Raw genomic sequence first — 19,864 nt, 5'->3', positions numbered from 1 at the left:
AAGATGTCCCCTGTCCCCCTGTACTGAATGACACTTGTTTGATGTGTTTGTCTCGCCAATGGACAAAGCTATTACAAAAAGAGTGTTATTGTAAGACATGCAGTTCCTCTTTTCACCAGTAGGGGTTAAAAAGAGATATTGTGAAAGCTGTCCCCTGTCCCTCTGTGCTGAAAGACACTTGTTTGATGTCTCTGTCTCACCGATGGACAAAGTTATTACAAAAAGAGTGTTAATGTTAGACATGCAATTACATTTTTCACCAGTAGGGGTTAAAATAGAAGTTGTGAAAGATGTCCCCTGTCCCCCTGTACTGAATAACACTTGTTTGATGTCTCTGTCTCGCCGATGGACAAAGCTATTACAAAAAGAGTGTTAATGTTAGACATGCAGTTCCATTTTTCACCAGTAGGGGTTAAAACAGAAGTTGTGAAAGATGTCCCCTGTCCCTCTGTACTGAATGACACTTGTTTGATGTGTCTGTCTCGCCGATGGACAAAGTTGTTACAAAAGGGGTGTTGATGTTGGACATGCGGTTCCATTTTTCACCAGTAGGGGTTAAAATAGAAGTTGTGAAAGATGTCCCCTGTCCCTCTGTGCTAATTGACACTTGTTTGATGTCTCTGTCTCACCGATGGACAAAGTTATTACAAAAAGAGTGTTAATGTTAGACATGCAGTTCCATTTTTCACCAGTAGGGGTTAAAATAGAAGTTGTGAAAGATGTCCCCTGTCCCTCTGTGCTAAATGACACTTGTTTGATGTCTCTGTCTCACCGATGGACAAAGTTATTACAAAAAGAGTGTTAATGTTAGACATGCAATTCCATTTTTCACCAGTAGGGGTTAAAATAGAAGTTGTGAAAGATGTCCCCTGTCCTCGTGTACTGAACGACACTTGCTTGATTTCTCTGTCTCGCCAATGGACAATGCTATTACAAAAAGAGTGTTAATGTAAGACATGCAATTCCATTTTTCACCAGTAGGGGTTAAAACAGAAGTTGTGAAAGATGTCCCCTGTCCCTCTGTACTGAATGACACTTGTTTGATGCCTCTGTCTCGCCGATGGACAAAGTTATTACAAAAAGAGTGTTAATGTTAGACATGCAATTCCATTTTTCACCAGTAGGGGTTAAAACAGAAGTTGTGAAAGATGTCCCCTGTCCCCCTGTACTGAATGACACTTGTTTGATGCCTCTGTCTCGCCGATGGACAAAGTTATTACAAAAAGAGTGTTAATGTTAGACATGCAATTCCATTTTTCACCAGTAGGGGTTAAAATAGAAGTTGTGAAAGATGTCCCCTGTCCTCCTGTACTGAACGACACTTGCTTGATGTCTCTGTCTCGCCGATGGACAACGCTATTAAAAAAAGAGTGTTAATGTAAGACATGCAATTCCATTTTTCACCAGTAGGGGTTAAAACAGAAGTTGTGAAAGATGTCCCCTGTCCCCCTGTACTGAATGACACTTGTTTGATGCCTCTGTCTCGGCGATGGACAAAGTTATTACAAAAAGAGTGTTAATGTTAGACATGCAATTCCATTTTTCACCAGTAGGGGTTAAAACAGAAGTTGTGAAAGATGTCCCCTGTCCCCCTGTACTGAATGACACTTGTTTGATGCCTCTGTCTCGCCGATGGACAAAGTTATTACAAAAAGAGTGTTAATGTTAGACATGCAATTCCATTTTTCACCAGTAGGGGTTAAAATAGAAGTTGTGAAAGATGTCCCCTGTCCTCCTGTACTGAACGACACTTGCTTGATGTCTCTGTCTCGCCGATGGACAACGCTATTAAAAAAAGAGTGTTAATGTAAGACATGCAATTCCATTTTTCACCAGTAGGGGTTAAAACAGAAGTTGTGAAAGATGTCCCCTGTCCCCCTGTACTGAATGACACTTGTTTGATGCCTCTGTCTCGCCGATGGACAAAGTTATTACAAAAAGAGTGTTAATGTTAGACATGCAATTCCATTTTTCACCAGTAGGGGTTAAAATAGAAGTTGTGAAAGATGTCCCCTGTCCCTCTGTACTGAACGACACTTGCTTGATGTCTCTGTCTCGCCGATGGACAACGCTATTAAAAAAAGAGTGTTAATGTAAGACATGGAATTCCATTTTTCACCAGTAGGGGTTAAAATAGAAGTTGTGAAAGATGTCCCCTGTCCTCCAGTACTGAATAACACTGGTTTGTTGTTCATAGGACATTTTACAAAAAGCTATTACAAAAACACCGCTCATCAAATAAAAAAACCCGCACTTTCCCCACGGTCCCTTACTTGCGGCTCCGCCAAGAGAGCGCTTTCCAGCACAATTGAGATTGCAACGGCTTCTGCGACGGCTTCTGCGGGTCAGTGGTTATTATATCGACAGAAACCATTGTTAATGAAGGTTGTGAAACATTATCAGCTTTGCTCTTTTTATAAATATGCTTTATTTTGGGCTCATTGCCGTTCAGTACCGAATGTGTCACGAATATCCAAAACAAAACTAACTTTACCCCGCTCTATAAGCGTACTAGCTTACATTTAGATATCTGATTTACTGGCTAGCTAGCTACTGTATAAACACATTTTGGCATTTGCTAGCTAAACTATAATACCATAGATCTAATATTTTTATCCAAGTTTATCATCAAAACTTACTTGACTTGATGTAGTCATTGAGGTAAAATGCAAGTGTGGCTTTTTGTGGTAGTCAAGTCCTAGGAAATTGAGGGGAATCACCCAAAGAGCCTTACTTTGTAACCCTGCTCCTCCCTATAATAAGAAGTGATAAATATAGATGCAGTCCTCAAATAATTTTAAAGTTGTCTGAATAGCGCACATCTTCTGTTATTAGTCCTCGATCTCCACAGTAAACTGGTTCATAATACATGTGTAAAAACATTTAATAATACTGGTATTAAACGTGCTGGACATTACCTCAAAGTACACAACTGTATGAGTCAGGAGATGTTTATGACGCTGTCCGGAAAATGGATCTGACAGTGAGTCCGGGTCAGATTTTCAACTTCATCTCACTGCTAACGGTTAGCGTATTAAGAAATACTGTCTTCTGCTGACAAAACAATAAAATAATCGAAGACGGATTAATTGTTTAAATGTACACCGATGAATTTACACGTGACTGAAGACATCAGACTCTAGTGAGGGTCGCTTTAAACACTGATTCGCGAGGCTTCAACAACTTTACGAATCTTTTGATTAGAATCTTCTTCTTCTGGAGTTTTATGGCGGTTGGTTATGGTGTACTACCGCCACCTGCTGTACTGGAGTGTGGAGCACAGACATGCAAGGAAAAACACTAAATTATCCTGTATAACCCGATTTCTTTAACAAATTTTATAATGGCTCTATACTTCTTCTATTGCTCTAAATTACATTCCAAAAAGCTTTGTATATTATATTTTTTTACATTTCCTGAATAAGTGATATTTTTTAATTTTCATACTGTGTTGACATGTAAATAAAATATGCTCTATTGTCTCTGTTTGATCACAATGTCTGCATTTACCAGTTGCATACTTTCCTATTTTAAAAAGGGAATTATTTAGTCCAGAATGTCAGATTCGAAGACGTGAAATAATAATATCTTCTTTTCTGTTCTTAAATGCACTTCTTCCATTTCAAACAAGTAGATAAATGCTATTAAGATGTCTGCTCTTGCTATCAATATTTCATGCTTCTTGCTATTTATTACAAGTGATCTATTTTTTTTACTATTAGCCACTTCTATGTCAACATCTGCATGATTTAAAGCTTGCTTAGCTAGTTTGTCAACCACTTCATTAGCCTCCACTCACACATGAGCAGGGACCCACAGAAACATAATTAATCTTGTATTACTATTTCTCAATAAACTTGCAATAATATCATATATAATATCTTGCCTAGTTGATTTTAGTCCACTTGCAAGGCTTGAAGGTGCTGCATTTTCTGCATATGAATCAGAACAGATAACAGCTAACATTGGTTTTATATCCTCCACATAATGAAGTGCTACCAGAATGGCAATAAGTTCTGCTTTATACACAGACACATTATTAAACCCAGTCTCACGCACGAGTTGGGTATAAATAGCACAAAGTGTGAAAATTGTGCAATACATATGTCAAATTCCAATTTGGCATGCATATGATATGCCAGTCCTTCCCATTCGCTTAAACGGCGCATCTTTTTTTGTCATTTTATTATTTGGTTTCTCAATTTTTTTCTGTTTTTTAAACCATTTTCCCTTGGGTTTAGGGTTAGCAACTTGTTATATAAAAATTACATCCTAATCCAAATCCCAATTCTAACCCCAGCTCCAAGCGATCATGGTTTAAATATAGACAAAAACATGTAGAAACCTGTATATTAAATAACATCCTTAAGAATATCTGAAATCTAACCCTAAACTCAAGCAAAAAAAATAATAATATTAAAATGCCGTTTAAGTGAATGGGAAGGACTTCAAGGTCGTATAATATGCATGCCAAATTGGAATTTGGTGTATATATTGCACGTTGTGCTATTTATACACATCTACATGAGACTGGTTAGCATTTTCTTTTATTTTTTTATCATTAGCATTTTATTAAATTTTTTGATCATCACTGATACATTATAATCACCATTGTATTCCCTTCATGTATTCCAGCATAACATGTATCCCACACTGATGATATATTTTAAATACACATAAATTATTACTATAAAGAAAAGAAAAGAAAAAAAGAAAAACAGCATTTTCAATTTAATAAAAAACATGCATTCAAGTATACCTTTTCCAACAAGCACCACATTGTCATCTAGTAGCAATATATTGCACATATACTCCCCATTTTGCCACATATTTGTCCGCCCCGTCATTGATATTGAAATACATTTTTTCATATGAAGCCACTTTTGCCAGTTCTATGCTCCACTCCTGAAAGGAGGGCTCGCCTGCGTTCTTCCAGTTTCTCATTATTATTTGTTTTCCTACCATTATACTGGTCTGGATGAAGTCCGCGGCTCCACAGTTCGCTATCATTTGTGGATCATTTAAAACATATTGCTGGTCATGAATCTTTAACCAATAGTTCTTAATCATAGAACATTCCCAGAACACGTGAAAAAAAGTTCCTTCCGAGTTGCTGCATTTCCAGCAGTCTGGATTATCCCTCAGCTTCAACCTAAACAATCTAGTCGGGTAGCATTTTCAGTTGTTATTTTGCTGATATTGCGCGCGCAACCGAGAGGCTGAAAGAAGAGATGTGCATTGTGTTGTAGGCTAGTAGCGGTGTCTGTAAGTCCAAATGCCGAGTTGTTGCGTGGAAAATAGTACCAATCGAGTCAGTGCTGGGTGCATGATGTTAACATACCAGTAGATGCGACTATTACGTTACCAGCCTAACATTATAATTCATACATGTATCACAGTAACACTGCAAAAATAAAGACAGAAAAACAGATCCAACTAAAATCAAGTTTTATTTATATACAAACAATAAAGAACGCTTCAATAATTAAGGTTGTTGCAGTAGCGGATCAGCTCACCAAGCGTGCTTTCTGCCTCCTGGATGCGCGCACACACCCTCTAATGTTTGTAAACCTGCAACCTGTCTATAGGACTTGATGTTGATATCCAATAATGCATACTTGAGGCAGTCATGAGACTGTGGGTCAATTGAGTGATGGCACCCTCTGCCACGCTACTCCTCAGCCCTTACATCTCCTGAAGTTGCTCCTTTCTCGTAACTCAGTGCATAAACCCTTGACCTAACCTCAATCTCTAACGCCACAATCTCACCACAACCCGACCATATACACGCCAACCCGTTTGACTAAGGCCAGAAACCCCACTGTCGTCGTTAATGCAGGTTCAGTGCCAAATCTACTTTGGGTTGTCACTCTCTTTGGGTTGTCAAGTGGGCGCCCTCCTTCCTGGGTGTTTCACTGATAGGCCCACGACACCTCCAAAGGGTTCAGCCGTGAATCCCAAGTTCACTCCCTAGGTGCCATCAACTCACTTGAAGACCCAGGCGGAGTCTTGTCACCCACAGCTCCTGGCTTTCCTTTTCACAGAGCTGCCAACTGCCTGCCGGTGGGACATTCTTCGCACTCCCATCTCCCTGAGTAGCCTGGATGCTGAGGTAGCTACAAATCCTCTGCAACCTACTTCCACTGGGCGTACCTTCACATCCTTCGCATAATTATGGCTTGATATATTTTATGAATCTCTTATTATTTATTTGGTATATCTATTCCATTTTATTTTATTAAATAGACCCGAATAGCCTATAATTATCGACAATTGTGAGCCTAAAACAACAACAACAACAACAACAAGCATTTTATTATGATGACGCAGCGCATGCATTTCCCGGGTTCGATCCTAAGATCTATGCATGAGAGTCGAGAGCACTATCCACTTTCCCATTCTATCACTTGTGTGTCAATCAAACAACATGTAGGATACAATTTGTCAGCGCTCGTCTAAAATCTTGTCAAGGCTGCTTCATGTAAAGACTTGCAAACGACCACTTGGTGTCACTGTGGAGGCGGTTTCGGTTTGATTTTTCGAAGCCTCGAAACATACGGCACAATTGATTCAACTGTTTCAGTGTTTCACGAAACCTGCCCACCACTACCTAGTGCTCTGTCGTTTAATGCAAGTCAATAGATCAGCCACTTTGAAAACTCAAAAGCAGATATATCGGTAATCCTTGTGACTCCTGGTGACATACTGGTGTCTTGAATGTAATGTATTTGACAATTAGGGGTGTCACGATTCTCCAAATCCTCGATTCGATTACATTTTCGATTCTAAGGTCACGATTCGATCCGATTCTCGATTTTGACATATTTTTTATATGGCATATAATTTAGACAAAAATTATATGCCATTATTAGGGCCCGAGCACCGAGGAGCAGGCCAGAATGGCCTGCACCGAAAGGTGCGAAGCCCTATTGTTTTTGCTCGAATTTATTAGGGCCCGAGCACCGAGGAGCAGGCCAGAATGGCCTGCACCGTAGGTGCGAAGCCCTATTGTTTTTGCTCGGATTTATTATTATTAGGGCCCGAGCACCGAGGAGCAGGCCAGAATGGCCTGCACCGAAAGGTGCGAAGCCCTATTGATTTTGCTCGGATTATTATTAGGGCCCGAGCACCGAGGAGCAGGCCAGAATGGCCTGCACCGAAAGGTGCGAAGCCCTATTGTTTTTGCTCGGATTATTATTTTTTTTATTATTTTTTTTTTTATTATTATTATTTTTTTTTAACACTTTTGGGCACTTTGGGTGCCTAAACATACTCGAAAAGTCTTGAAATTTGGCACAGACATCAGAGTCGTCGGCCATCAGGTCCGGGCAAAGGCTGGACCACGGGCGTGGCAAGGGAGCTCTTTAGCGCCCCCTGTAATGCAAAAACAAACATTGGGGCACAGATCGGGCAAAAATGTACGCACATGTACGAGAGTTGGTACGCATATAGATCTCATCGACCCGAACAACTTTCGCCCTCTAACATTTGAGCTCCGCCCAACAGGAAGTCAGCTATTTTGGATTGTTTAAAAAATGCATGCGTTGAACTTTTGAATACTCCTCCTAGAGGATGCATGCGATTGACACCAAAAGTGGTGAACATGATGTCGAGACATTGGACTTGCTAAATTGCGAAGGGATTTTTGATATCTCGAACGGTTCTGCCATGGCGAAGCGACAAAGTCATGGCGAAATCAGAGAAACAGGAAGTGTCTAATATCTAAGGCAAAATATGTCTTTTTGTGATGACATGCGGGGTGTTTGTTCGTCTGAAGATTCCGATCGCATCGATGTGCCTATTGTGACTCCCGGGTATAGTGCCACCAGCAGGCGCCAGGAAGTGTGTCAGTCACAAAGCTGGATTTTTTTTAAAGTTCCATGCAATGTTCTTTTAAATACTCCTTCTAGGATTTTCATGCGATTGACACCAAAAGTGGTCAACATGATGCCGAGACATTGTAGATGATAAATTGCGAAGGGATTTTTGATATCTCGAACGCTGTTCCCATGGCAACGCGTCAAACTTTACTTTCATTTTAAAGGCATATTTAAGCCTTTCAGTTGACGCCGATGTTCCTTTAAATAGTCCTTCTAGGATATTCATGCGATTAACACCAGAAGTGGTCAACATGATGCCAAGACATTGTAGATGATAAATTGCGAAGGGATTTTTGATATCTCAAACGCTGTTCCCATGGCAACCTGTCAAACTTTACTTTCATTTTAAAGGCATATTTAAGCCTTTCATACAGTTAACTTTTAAATACTCCTTCTAGGATTTTCATGCGATTTACACGAGAAGTGGTCAACATGATGCCGAGACATTGTAGATGATAAATTGCGAAGGGATTTTTGATATCTCAAACGCTGTTCCCATGGCAACCTGTCAAACTTTACTTTCATTTTAAAGGCATATTTAAGCCTTTCATACAGTTAACTTTTAAATACTCCTTCTAGGATTTTCATGCGATTGACACGAGAAGTGGTCAACATGATGCCGAGACATTGTAGATGATAAATTGTGAAGCGATTATGATATCTCAAACGCTGTTCCCATGGCAATGCATCAAACTTTACTTTCATTTTTACACATATTTAAGGCTGACAGTTACATGCTGTGAACCTTTAAATACTCCTCGTATGGGATTCATGCGATTGACACCAGAAGTGGTCAACATGATGCCGAGACATTGTAGATGATAAATTGCGAAGGAATTTTAGACATCTCGAACGCTGTTCTCATGGCAACGCGTCAAACTTTACTTTAATTTCAGGCATGTTTAAGGCTCTTGGCGTGCTTAGTTGAACTTTAAATTTGGCACACACATCCAGAGATGTATAAAGTACTAGGGACCCAGACTTGAGTAAAAGTACAAGTGCTCTATCAAAAAAGTGAGCACACCACTTAAGTGGAAGTACTGAAGTATTAAACATGTTTTGTACTTAAGTATTGCAAGTAGTTTATTTTAAAATATACTACTCAAGTACTGAAAGTAAAAGTACAAGTATTGTGTAATGTAGTTATTAAAGAAAACAGTCAAAAGTTTGAATATAATATTGTTTATATTATTTCAAATGTTTAAGCTAAAGGACACTCACAATTGCTTTGGCTGTAGCAGGAGTACAAGGACAGGAATGTTCAGATTAATTTAACTAATATGGCAATAGAGAATTCAGAATTAATAAAATATTAGGCGATGTAATGGTAATAGGTAAAGGTACAAGATGTTTCAATGTATTTAGGTTTCCTTCTTTCGCGCACACTCGCGAATTCTCTCTCTCTATCGGTCTCTCTCGTGCACTTTGGTTCTCTCTTCACTTCACATTTGTCCACAACCGCGGCTCATATTTGTGAGTGAGAGGGAGGGAGGGGTCCGCTCTTCACTATCTCCTATTGGTTTAGACCACAATCTGTGTGTTTCTAATGTGTATCACCGCTCCGGCAGTGATAATGTAGGTTTGGAATGATTCGTAACATTTGAGTGTAACGAGTAACTATGCAGCACATAAAAAATGTATTGGAGTAAAAGTATTAAACTCATCGAAAATATGTACTGAAGTAAAAGTGGAAGTAGGAGAAAAAAATAATACTTCAGTAGAGTACAGATACTGCCTATTAGTACTTAAGTACAGTAGTGAAGTAGTTCTACTTCGTTACTATACATCTCTGCACACATCAGAGTTTTCGGCTGTTAAGTGTTGACAAAAAGGTCAGACATAGGCGTGTCTCTTAAGTGGCTCACTAGTGCACCTGTTTGTCTAAAATGTGGGGTTTCTTTTACCTACAGTCCCCAAATGGCTCAGAAACAACATTAAATAGCCCACTGATATTTTACCCACTTGATGCCCTTGCCCACCGTGCATCGTTTTCTCGTTTTCCCATGTAGCGGTAAAAAAACGTGCGAGGGCCCGCCATTGCTGCTTGCAGCTATATTTAGGGCCCGAGCACAGAGGAGCAGGCCAGAATGGCCTGCACCGAAAGGTGCGAAGCCCTATTGTTTTTGCTCGAATTTATTATTTTTTTTTTTATTTTTTTTTTTATTTTTATTTTTATTTTTTTTAACACTTTTGGGCATTTTGGGTGCCTTAACATACTCGAAAACTCTTGAAATTTGGCACAGCCGTCAGAGTCGTCCGTCATTGCGAACGGGCAAAGGCTGGAACACGGGCGTGGCACAGGGGCTCTGTAGCGCCCCCTGTAATGCAAGAAAAAACATTGGTGCACAGATCGTGCAAACATGTACGCACATGTACGAGAGTTGGTACGCATATAGATCTCATCGATCCGAACAACTTTCGCCCTCTAACATTTTAGCTCCGCCCAACAGGAAGTCAGCCATTTTGGATTGTTTAAAAAATGCATGCAGTGAACTTTTAAATACTCCTTCTAGGGGATTCATGGGATTGACACCAAACGTGGTGATCATGATGTCAAGACATTGGACTTGCTAAATTGCGAAGGGATTTTTGATATCTCGAACGGTTCTGCCATTGCGAGGCGACAAAGTCATGGCGAATTCAGAAAAACAGGAAGTGTCTAATATCTAAGGCAAAAAAAGTCTTATTGTGATGCCATGCGGAGTGTTTGTTCTTCTGAAGATTCCGATCGCATTGATGTGCCTATTGTGACTCCCGGGTATAGCGCCACCACCAGGCGCCAGGAAGTGTGTCAGTCATGAACTTTTAAATACTTCTCCTAGGGAATTCATACGATTGACACCAAACGTGGTGAAGATGATGCTGAGACATTGGACTTGCTAAATTGCGAAGGGATTTTTGATATCTCGAACGGTGTTGCCATGGCGAGGCGACAAATTTATGGCGAATTCAGAGAAACAGAAAGTGTCTAATATCTAAAGCAAAAAATTTCTTATTGGGATGAAACGCAGTGTGTATGTTCGGCCAAGGATTCCGATCGCATCGATGTGCATATTGTGAGTTTTGGGTATAGCGCCACCAACAGGCACCAGGAAGTGTGGCAGTCACAAAAGGTGGATTTTTGACAGTTCCATGCAATGTTCTTTTAAATACTCCTCCTAGGATTTTCATGCGATTGACACCAAAAGTGGTCAACATGATGCTGAGGCATTGTAGATGATAAATTGCGAAGGGATTTTTGATATCTCGAATGCTGCTCCCATGGCAACACGTAAAATTTTACTTTCATTTTCAGGCATATTTAAGCACTTGGCATGCACGTTGGGTGCCTTAACATGCTCGAAAACACCGGGAATTTGGCACAGACCTCAAAGTCATTGGCCATTAGGACCGGGCAAACGCTGGAACACAGGCGTGGCGGTAGTGCTCTGTAGCGCCCCCTATAATGCAAAAAAATTATTGGTGCACAAATCGGGCAAACATGTAAGCACATGTACGAGAGTTGGTACGTATATAGATCCCATCGACCGAACAGCTTTCACAATCAAACCTATTAGCTCCGCCCAACAGGAAGTCGGCCATTTTAGATGGTTTCAAAAATGCATACGGTGAACATTTGAATACTCCTTCTAGGGGATTCATGGGATTGACACCAAACGTGGTGAACATGATGCCGAGACATTGTACTTGCTAATTTGCGAAGGGATTTTTGATATCTCGAACGGTTCTGTCATGGCGAGGCGACAAATTCATTGCGAAATCAGAGAAACAAGAAGTGTCTAATATCTAAGGTAAAAAATGTCTTATTGTGATGACACACGGGGTGTTTGTTCGTCTGAAGATTCTGATCACATCGATGTGCCTATTGTGAGTCTCGGGTATAGCGCCACTACCAGGCGCCAAGAAGTGTTGCAGACACAAATGTTGATTTTTTTGACAGTTCCATGTGATGTTCTTTTAAATACTCCTCCTAGAATGTTTATGCGATTGACACCAAAAGTGGTCAACATGATGCTGAGACATTGTAGATGATAAATTGCGAAGGGATTTTTGATATCTCGAATGCTGTTCCCATGGCAACGTGTCAAACTTTACTTTCATTTTAAAGGCATATTGAAGCCTTTCAGTTCCATGCAGTGAACTTTTAAATTCTCCTTCTAGAATATTCATTCGATTGACACCAGAAGTGGTCAACATGATGCTGAGACATTGGAGATGCTAAATTGCGAAGGATTTTTTGACATCTCGAACGCTGTTGCCATGGCAACGCTTCAAACTTTACTTTAATTTCAGGCATATTTAAGGCTCATGGCGTGCTTAGATTAACTTTGATGTGTGTGCCAAATTTAGAGTTGTCGGCTGTTAAGTGTTGACAAAAAGGTCAGATAAAGGCGTGTCTATTAAGTGGCTCACTAGTGCCCCCGTTTGTCTAAAATGTGGGGTCTCTTTTACCTACAGTACCCAAATTGGTCAGTAGCAACATGAAATAGTCCACTGATATTTACCCACTTGATGCACGTGCCCACCGTGCATCGTTTTCTCGGAGGCACCGTGTAGCGTTAAAAAAACGTGCGAGGGCCCGCCATCGCTGCTTGCAGCTATATTTTTTATTATTTTTTTATTTTTTTTTTTTTTTATTTTTTTTTTCAACACTTTTGGGAATTTTGAGTGCCTTAACATACTCGAAAACTCTTGAAATTTGGCACAGACGTCAGAGTCGTCCGTCATCGCAGAAAACCAAAGGCTGGAACACGGGCGTGGCAGGGGGGCTCTGTAGCGCCCCCTGTAATGAAAAAAAAAACATTGGTGCACAGATCGGACAAACATGTACGCACATGTACGAAAGTTGGTACGCATATGGATCTCATCGACCCGAACAACTTTCATACTCTAACATATTAGCTCCGCCCAACAGGAAGTCGGCCATTTTGGATTGTTTAAAAAATGCATGCGGTGAACTTTTAAATACTCCTCCTAGTGGATTAATGGGATTGACACCAAACGTGGTGATCATGAAGCTGAGACATTGTACTTGCTAAATTGCGAAGGGATTTTTGATATCTCGAACGGTTTTGTCATGGCGAGGCGACAAATTCATGGCGAAATCAGAGAAACAGGAAGTGTCTAATATCTGAGGCAAAAAATGTCTTATTGTGATGACACGCGGGGTGTTTGTTCGTCTGAAGATTCCGATCGCATCGATGTGCCTATTGTGACTCCCGGGTATAGCGCCACCACCAGGCACCAGGAAGTGTGGCAGTCACAAAAGGTGAATTTTTTGACAGTTCCATGTGATGTTCTTTTAAATACTCCTCTTAGGATTTTCATGCGATTGACACCAAAAGTGGTCAACATGATGCTGAGACATTGTAGATGATAAATTGCGAAGGGATTTTTGATATCTCGAATGCTGCTCCCATGGCAACACGTCAAACTTTACTTTCATTTTCAGGCATATTTAAGCACTTGGCATGCACTTTGGGTGCCTTAACATGCTCGAAAACACCGGGAATTTGGCACAGACCTCAAAGACGTCGGCCATTAGGACCGGGCAAATGCTGGAACACGGGCGTGGCAGTAGGGCTCTGTAGCGCCCCCTGTAATGCAAAAAAAATATTGGTGCACAAATCGGGAAAACATGTACGCACATGTACCAGAGTTGGTACGTATATAGATCCCATCGACACGAACAACTTTCACAATCAAACCTATTAGCTCCGCCCAACAGGAAGTCGGCCATTTTGGATTGTTTAAAAAAAGCATACTGTGAACTTTTGAATACTCCTTCTAGGGAATTCATGGGGTTGACACCAAACGTGGTGATCATGATGCCGAGACATTGTACTTGCTAAATTGCGAAGGAATTTTTGATATCTCGAACGGTTCTGCCATGACGAGGCGACAAATTCATGGCGAAATCAGAGAAACAGGAAGTGTCTAATATCTAAGGTAAAAAATGTCTTATTATGATGACACGCGGGGTGTTTGTTCGTCTGAAGATTCTAATTGCATCGATGTGCCTATTTTGTGAGTCTCGGGTATAGCGCCACCACCAGGCGCCAGGAAGTGTTGCAGTCACAAAGGTTGATTTTTTGACAGTTCCATGTGATGTTCTTTTAAATACTCCTCCTAGAATGTTTATGCGATTGACACTAAAAGTAGTCAACATGATGCTGAGACATTGTAGATGCTAAATTGCGAAGGAATTTTTGACATCTCGAACGCTGTTTCCATGGCAACGCTTTAAACTTTACTTTAATTTCAGGCATATTTAAGGCTCTTGGCGTGCTTAGATTAACTTTAAATTTGGCACACACATCAGAGTTGTCAGCTGTTAAGTTTTGACAAAAAGGTCAGATAAAGGCGTGTCTATTTAGTGGCTCACTAGCGCCCCGTTTGTCTAAATGTGGGGTTTCTTTTATTTACAGTACCCAAATTGGTCAGTAGCAACATGAAATAGTCCACTGATATTTACCCACTTGATGCACGTGCCCACTTTGCATCGTTTTCTCGGAGGCACCGTGTAGCGGAAAAAAAACGTGCGAGGGCCCGCCATTGCTGCTTGCAGCTATATTTTTTTTTTTTTTTTTTTTTTTAACATTTTTGGGCATTTTGGGTGCCTAAACATACTCAAAAACTCTTGAAAATTGGCAGAGATGTCAGAGTCGTCGGCCATTAGGACCCGGCAAAGGCTGGAACTCGGGCGTGGCAAGGGAGCTCTGTAGCGCCCCCTGTAATGCAAAAACAAACATTGGGGCACAGATCGGGCAAAAATGTACGCACATGTACGAGAGTTGGTACGCATATAGATCTCATCGACCCGAACAACTTTCACCCTCTAACATTTTAGCTCCGCCCAACAGGAAGTCGGCTATTTTGGATTGTTTAAAAAATGCATACGGTGAACTTTTAAATACTCCTCCCAGGGGATTCATGGGATTGACACCAAACGTGGTGATCATGATGTCGAGACATTGGACTTGCTAAATTGCGAAGGGATTTTTGATATCTCGAACGGTTCTGCCATGGCGAGGCGACAAAGTTGTGGCGAAATCAGAGAAACAGGAAGTGTCTAATATCTAAGGCAAAAAATGTCTTATTGTAATGACACGCGGGGTGTTTGTTCGTCTGAAGATTCCGATCGCATCGATGTGCCTATTGTGACTCCCGGGTATAGCGCCACCACCAGGCGCCAGGAAGTGTGTCAGTCACAAAGCTGGATTTTTTTTAAAGTTCCATGCAATGTTCTTTTAAATACTCCTTCTAGGATTTTCATGCGATTGACACCAAAAGTGGTAAACATGATGCCGAGACATTGTAGATGATAAATTGCGAAGGGATTTTTGATATCTCAAACGCTGTTCCCATGGCAACGCGTCAAACTTTACTTTCATTTTAAAGGCATATTTAAGCCTTTCAGTTTCATGCAGTTAACTTTTAAATACTCCTCCTAGGATTTTCATGCGTTTGACACGAGAAGTGGTCGACATGATAGCGAGACATTGTAGATGATAAATTGCGAAGGGATTTTTGATATCTCAAATGCTGTTCCCATGGCAACCTGTCAAACTTTACTTTCATTTTTACGGCATATTTAAACCTTACTGCTGCATGCGGTAAACTTTTAAATACTCCTCCTGAGGAAATAATATGATTGACACCAGAAGTGGTCAACATGATGCCGAGACATAGTAGATGATAAATTGCGAAGGGATTTTTGACATCTCGAACGCTGTTCCCATGGCAACACGTCAAACTTTACTCTAATTTCAGGCATGTTTAAGGCTCTTGGCGTGCTTAGTTGAACTTTAAATTTGGCACACACATCAGAGTTTTCGGCTGTAAAGTGTTGACAAAAACGTCAGATAAAGGCGTGTCTATTTGGTGGCTAACTAGCGCCCCCGTTTGTCTAAAATATGGGGTTTCTTTTACCTACTGTACCTAAATGGGTCAGTAGCAACATGAAATAGTCCACTGATATTTACCCACTTGATGCACATGCCCACCGTGCATCGTTTTCTCGAAGGCACCGTGTAGCGGTAAAATAACGTGCGAGGGCCCGCCATCGCTGCTTGCAGCTATATTTATTTTATTTTTTATTTTTTAAATTTTTTATTTTTTTTTATTTTTTTTAACACTTTTGGGCATTTTGGGTGCCTTAACATACTCGAAAACTCTTGAAATTTGGCACAGACGTTAGAGTCGTCCGTCATTGCGAACAGACAAAGGCTGGAACACAGGCGTGGCACAGGGGCTCTGTAGCGCCCCCTGTAATGCAAAAAAAAAACATTGATGCACAGATCGTGCAAACATGTACGCACATGTACGAGAGTTGGTACACATATAGATCTCATCGACCCGAACAACTTTCGCCCTCTAACATTTTGGCTCCGCCCAACAGGAAGTCCGCCATTTTGGATTGTTTAAAAAATGCATGCAGTGAACTTTTGAATACTCCTCCTAGGGGATTCATGCAAATGACACCAAACGTGGTGATCATGATGTCAAGACATTGGACTTGCTAAATTGCGAAGCGATTTTTGATATCTCGAACGGTGTTGCCATGGCGAAGCGGCAAAGTCATGGCGAAATCAGAGAAACAGGAAGTGTCTAATATCTAAGGCAAAAAATTTCTTATAGTGATGACACGTGGGGTGTTTGTTCATCTGAAGATTCCGATCGCATCGATGTGCCTATTGTAAGTCTCGGGTATAGCGCCACCACCAGGCGCCAGGAAGTGTTGCAGTCACAAAGGTTGATTTTTTTGACAGTTCCATGTGATGTTCTTTTAAATACTCGTCCTAGGATATTCATGCGATTGACACCAAACGTGGTCAACATGATGCCGAGACATTGGAGATGATAAATAGTGAAGGGATTTTTGATATCTCAAACGCTGTTCCCATGGCAACGCGTCAAACTTTTTACTTTCATTTTAAAGGCTTATTTAAGCCTGACAGTCGCATGCAATGTTCTTTTTAATACTCCTTCTAGGGAAATAATGCAATTCACACCAGAAGTTGTCAACATGATGCTGAGACATTGTAGACGCTAAATTGCGAAGGAATTTTTGACATCTCTAACGCTGTTCCCATGGCAACGTGTCAAACTTTACTTTTATGTCAGGCATATTTAAGGCTCTTGGTGTGCTTAGATTGACTTTAAATTTGGCACACACATCAGAGTTGTCGGCTGTTAAGTGTTGACAAAAACGTCAGATAAAGGCGTGTCTATTTAAAGGCTCACTAACGCCCCCGTTTGTCTAAAATGTGGGGTTTCTTTTACCTACAGTACCTAAATGGGTCAGTAGCAGCATGATATTTACCCACTTGATGCACTTGCCCACCGTGCATCGTTTTCTCGGAGGCACCGTGTAGCGGTAAACAAACGTGCGAGGGCCCGCCATCGCTGCTTGCAGCTATATTTTATTATTAGGGCCCGAGCACCGAGGAGCAGGCCAGAATGGCCTGCACCGAAAGGTGCGAAGCCCTATTGGTTTTGCTCGAATTTATTATTTATTTATTTATTTTTTTTTTTTTTTTTTACACTTTTGGGCATTTTGGGTGCCTTAACATACTCGAAAACTCTTGAAATTTGGCACAGACGCCAGAGTCGTCCGTCATTGCGAACGGACAAAGGCTGGAACACGGGCGTGGCACGGGGGCTCTGTAGCGCCCCCTGTAATGCAAAAAAAAACATTGATGCACAGATCGTGCAAACATGTACGCACATGTACGAGAGTTGGTACGCATATAGATCTCATCGACCCGAACAACTTTCGCCCTCTAACATTTAAGCTCCGCCTAACAGGAAGTCAGCTATTTTGGATTGTTTAAAAAATGCATGCGTTGAACTTTTGAATACTCCTCCTAGAGGATGCATGCGATTGACACCAAAAGTGGTGAACATGATGTCGAGACATTGGACTTGCTAAATTGCGAAGGGATTTTTGATATCTCGAACGGTTCTGCCGTGGCGAGCCGACAAAGTTGTGGCGAAATCAGAGAAACAGGAAGTGTCTAATATCTAAGGCAAAAAATGTCTTATTGTAATGACACGCGGGGTGTTTGTTCGTCTGAAGATTCCGATCGCATCGATGTGCCTATTGTGACTCCCGGGTATAGCGCCACCAGCAGGCGCCAGGAAGTGTGTCAGTCACAAAGCTGGATTTTTTTGAAAGTTCCATGCAATGTTCTTTTAAATACTCCTTCTAGGATTTTCATGCGATTGACACCAAAAGTGGTCACCATGATGCCGAGACATTGTAGATGATAAATTGCGAAGGGATTTTTGATATCTCAAACGCTATTCCCATGGCAACCTGTCAAACTTTACTTTCATTTTAAAGGCATATTTAAGCCTTTCAGTTTTATACAGTTAACTTTTAAATACTCCTTCTAGGATTTTCATGCGATTGACACGAGAAGTGGGCAACATGATGCCGAGACACTGTAGATGATAAATTGCGAAGGGATTTTTGATATCTCAAACGCTGTTCCCATGGCAACCTGTCAAACTTTACTTTCATTTTAAAGGCATATTTAAGCCTTTCAGTTTTATACAGTTAACTTTTAAATACTCCTTCTAGGATTTTCATGCGATTGACACGAGAAGTGGGCAACATGATGCCGAGACACTGTAGATGATAAATTGCGAAGGGATTTTTGATATCTCAAACGCTGTTCCCATGGCAACCTGTCAAACTTTACTTTCATTTTAAAGGCATATTTAAGCCTTTCAGTTTTATACAGTTAACTTTTAAATACTCCTTCTAGGATTTTCATGCGATTGACACGAGAAGTGGGCAACATGATGCCGAGACACTGTAGATGATAAATTGCGAAGGGATTTTTGATATCTCAAACGCTGTTCCCATGGCAACCTGTCAAACTTTACTTTCATTTTAAAGGCATATTTAAGCCTTTCAGTTTTATACAGTTAACTTTTAAATACTCCTCGTATGGGATTCATGCGATTGACACCAGAAGTGGTCAACATGATGCCGAGACATTGTAGATGATAAATTGCGAAGGAATTTTAGACATCTCGAACGCTGTTCCCATGGCAACGTGTCAAACTTTACTTTAATTTCAGGCATGTTTAAGGCTCTTGGCGTGCTTAGTTGAACTTTAAATTTGGCACACACATCCAGAGATGTATAAAGTACTAGGGACCCAGACTTAAGTAAAAGTATAAGTGCTCTATCAAAAAAGTGAGCACACCACTTAAGTGGAAGTACTGAAGTATTAAACATGTTTTGTACTTAAGTATTGCAAGTAGTTTATTTTAAAATATACTACTCAAGTACTGAAAGTAAAAGTACAAGTATTGTGTAATGTAGTTATTAAAGAAAACAGTCAAAAGTTTGAATATAATATTGTTTATATTATTTCAAATGTTTAAGCTAAAGGACACTCACAATTGCTTTGGCTGTAGCAGGAGTACAAGGACAGGAATGTTCAGATTAATTTAACTAATATGGCAATAGAAAATTCAGAATTAATAAAATATTAGTCGATGTAATGGTAATAGGTAAAGGTACAAGATGTTTCAATGTATTTAGGTTTCCTTCTTTCGCGCACACTCGCCCTTTCTCGCGAATTCTCTCTCTATCGGTCTGTCTCGTGCACTTTGGTTCTCTCTTCACTTCACATTTGTCCACAACCGCAGCTCATATTTGTGAGTGAGAGGGAGGGAGGGGTCCGCTCTTCACTATCTCCTATTGGTTTAGACCACAATCTGTGTGTGTTTCTAATGTGTATCACCGCTCCGGCAGTGATAATGTAGGTTTGGAATGATTCGTAACATTTGAGTGTAACGAGTAACTATGCAGCACATAAAAAATTTATTGGAGTAAAAGTATTAAACTCATCGAAAATATATACTGAAGTAAAAGTGGAAGTAGGAGAAAAAAATAATACTTCAGTAGAGTACAGATACTGCCTATTAGTACTTAAGTACAGTAGTGAAGTAGTTCTACTTCG

The 19,864-nt window shown here is 40.6% G+C and overlaps 1 protein-coding gene across 6 annotated transcripts in view; it reads right to left on the bottom strand.

Annotated features, from left to right (window-relative positions):
* The window catches only part of LOC129423053 (uncharacterized), a 195,797-nt gene that overhangs the window by 143,277 nt on the left and 32,656 nt on the right, over positions 1 to 19,864 (bottom strand). For 2 of the 6 annotated variants that reach the window (XR_012358902.1, XM_073856573.1), the window contains exons 1-2: positions 2,919 to 3,342; positions 2,640 to 2,753 (exon numbers count right to left, since the gene is read on the bottom strand). The exons of 3 other annotated variants lie outside the window; for them this stretch is intronic. The gene's annotated coding sequence lies outside the window, so the exon portion shown is untranslated. Of the gene's footprint in view, positions 1 to 2,639; positions 2,754 to 2,918; positions 3,343 to 19,864 lie in introns of those variants that run through there. One more of the 6 variants, XM_073856578.1, reaches the window with a different exon arrangement.

The sequence above is a fragment of the Misgurnus anguillicaudatus genome, chromosome 19 (assembly GCF_027580225.2).
Source record: "Misgurnus anguillicaudatus chromosome 19, ASM2758022v2, whole genome shotgun sequence".
NCBI classification, from domain to species: Eukaryota; Metazoa; Chordata; class Actinopteri; order Cypriniformes; family Cobitidae; genus Misgurnus; species Misgurnus anguillicaudatus.
The sequence above is the reverse complement of the archived record's forward strand: the minus strand, read 5'-3'. Positions and strand labels throughout refer to the sequence as shown.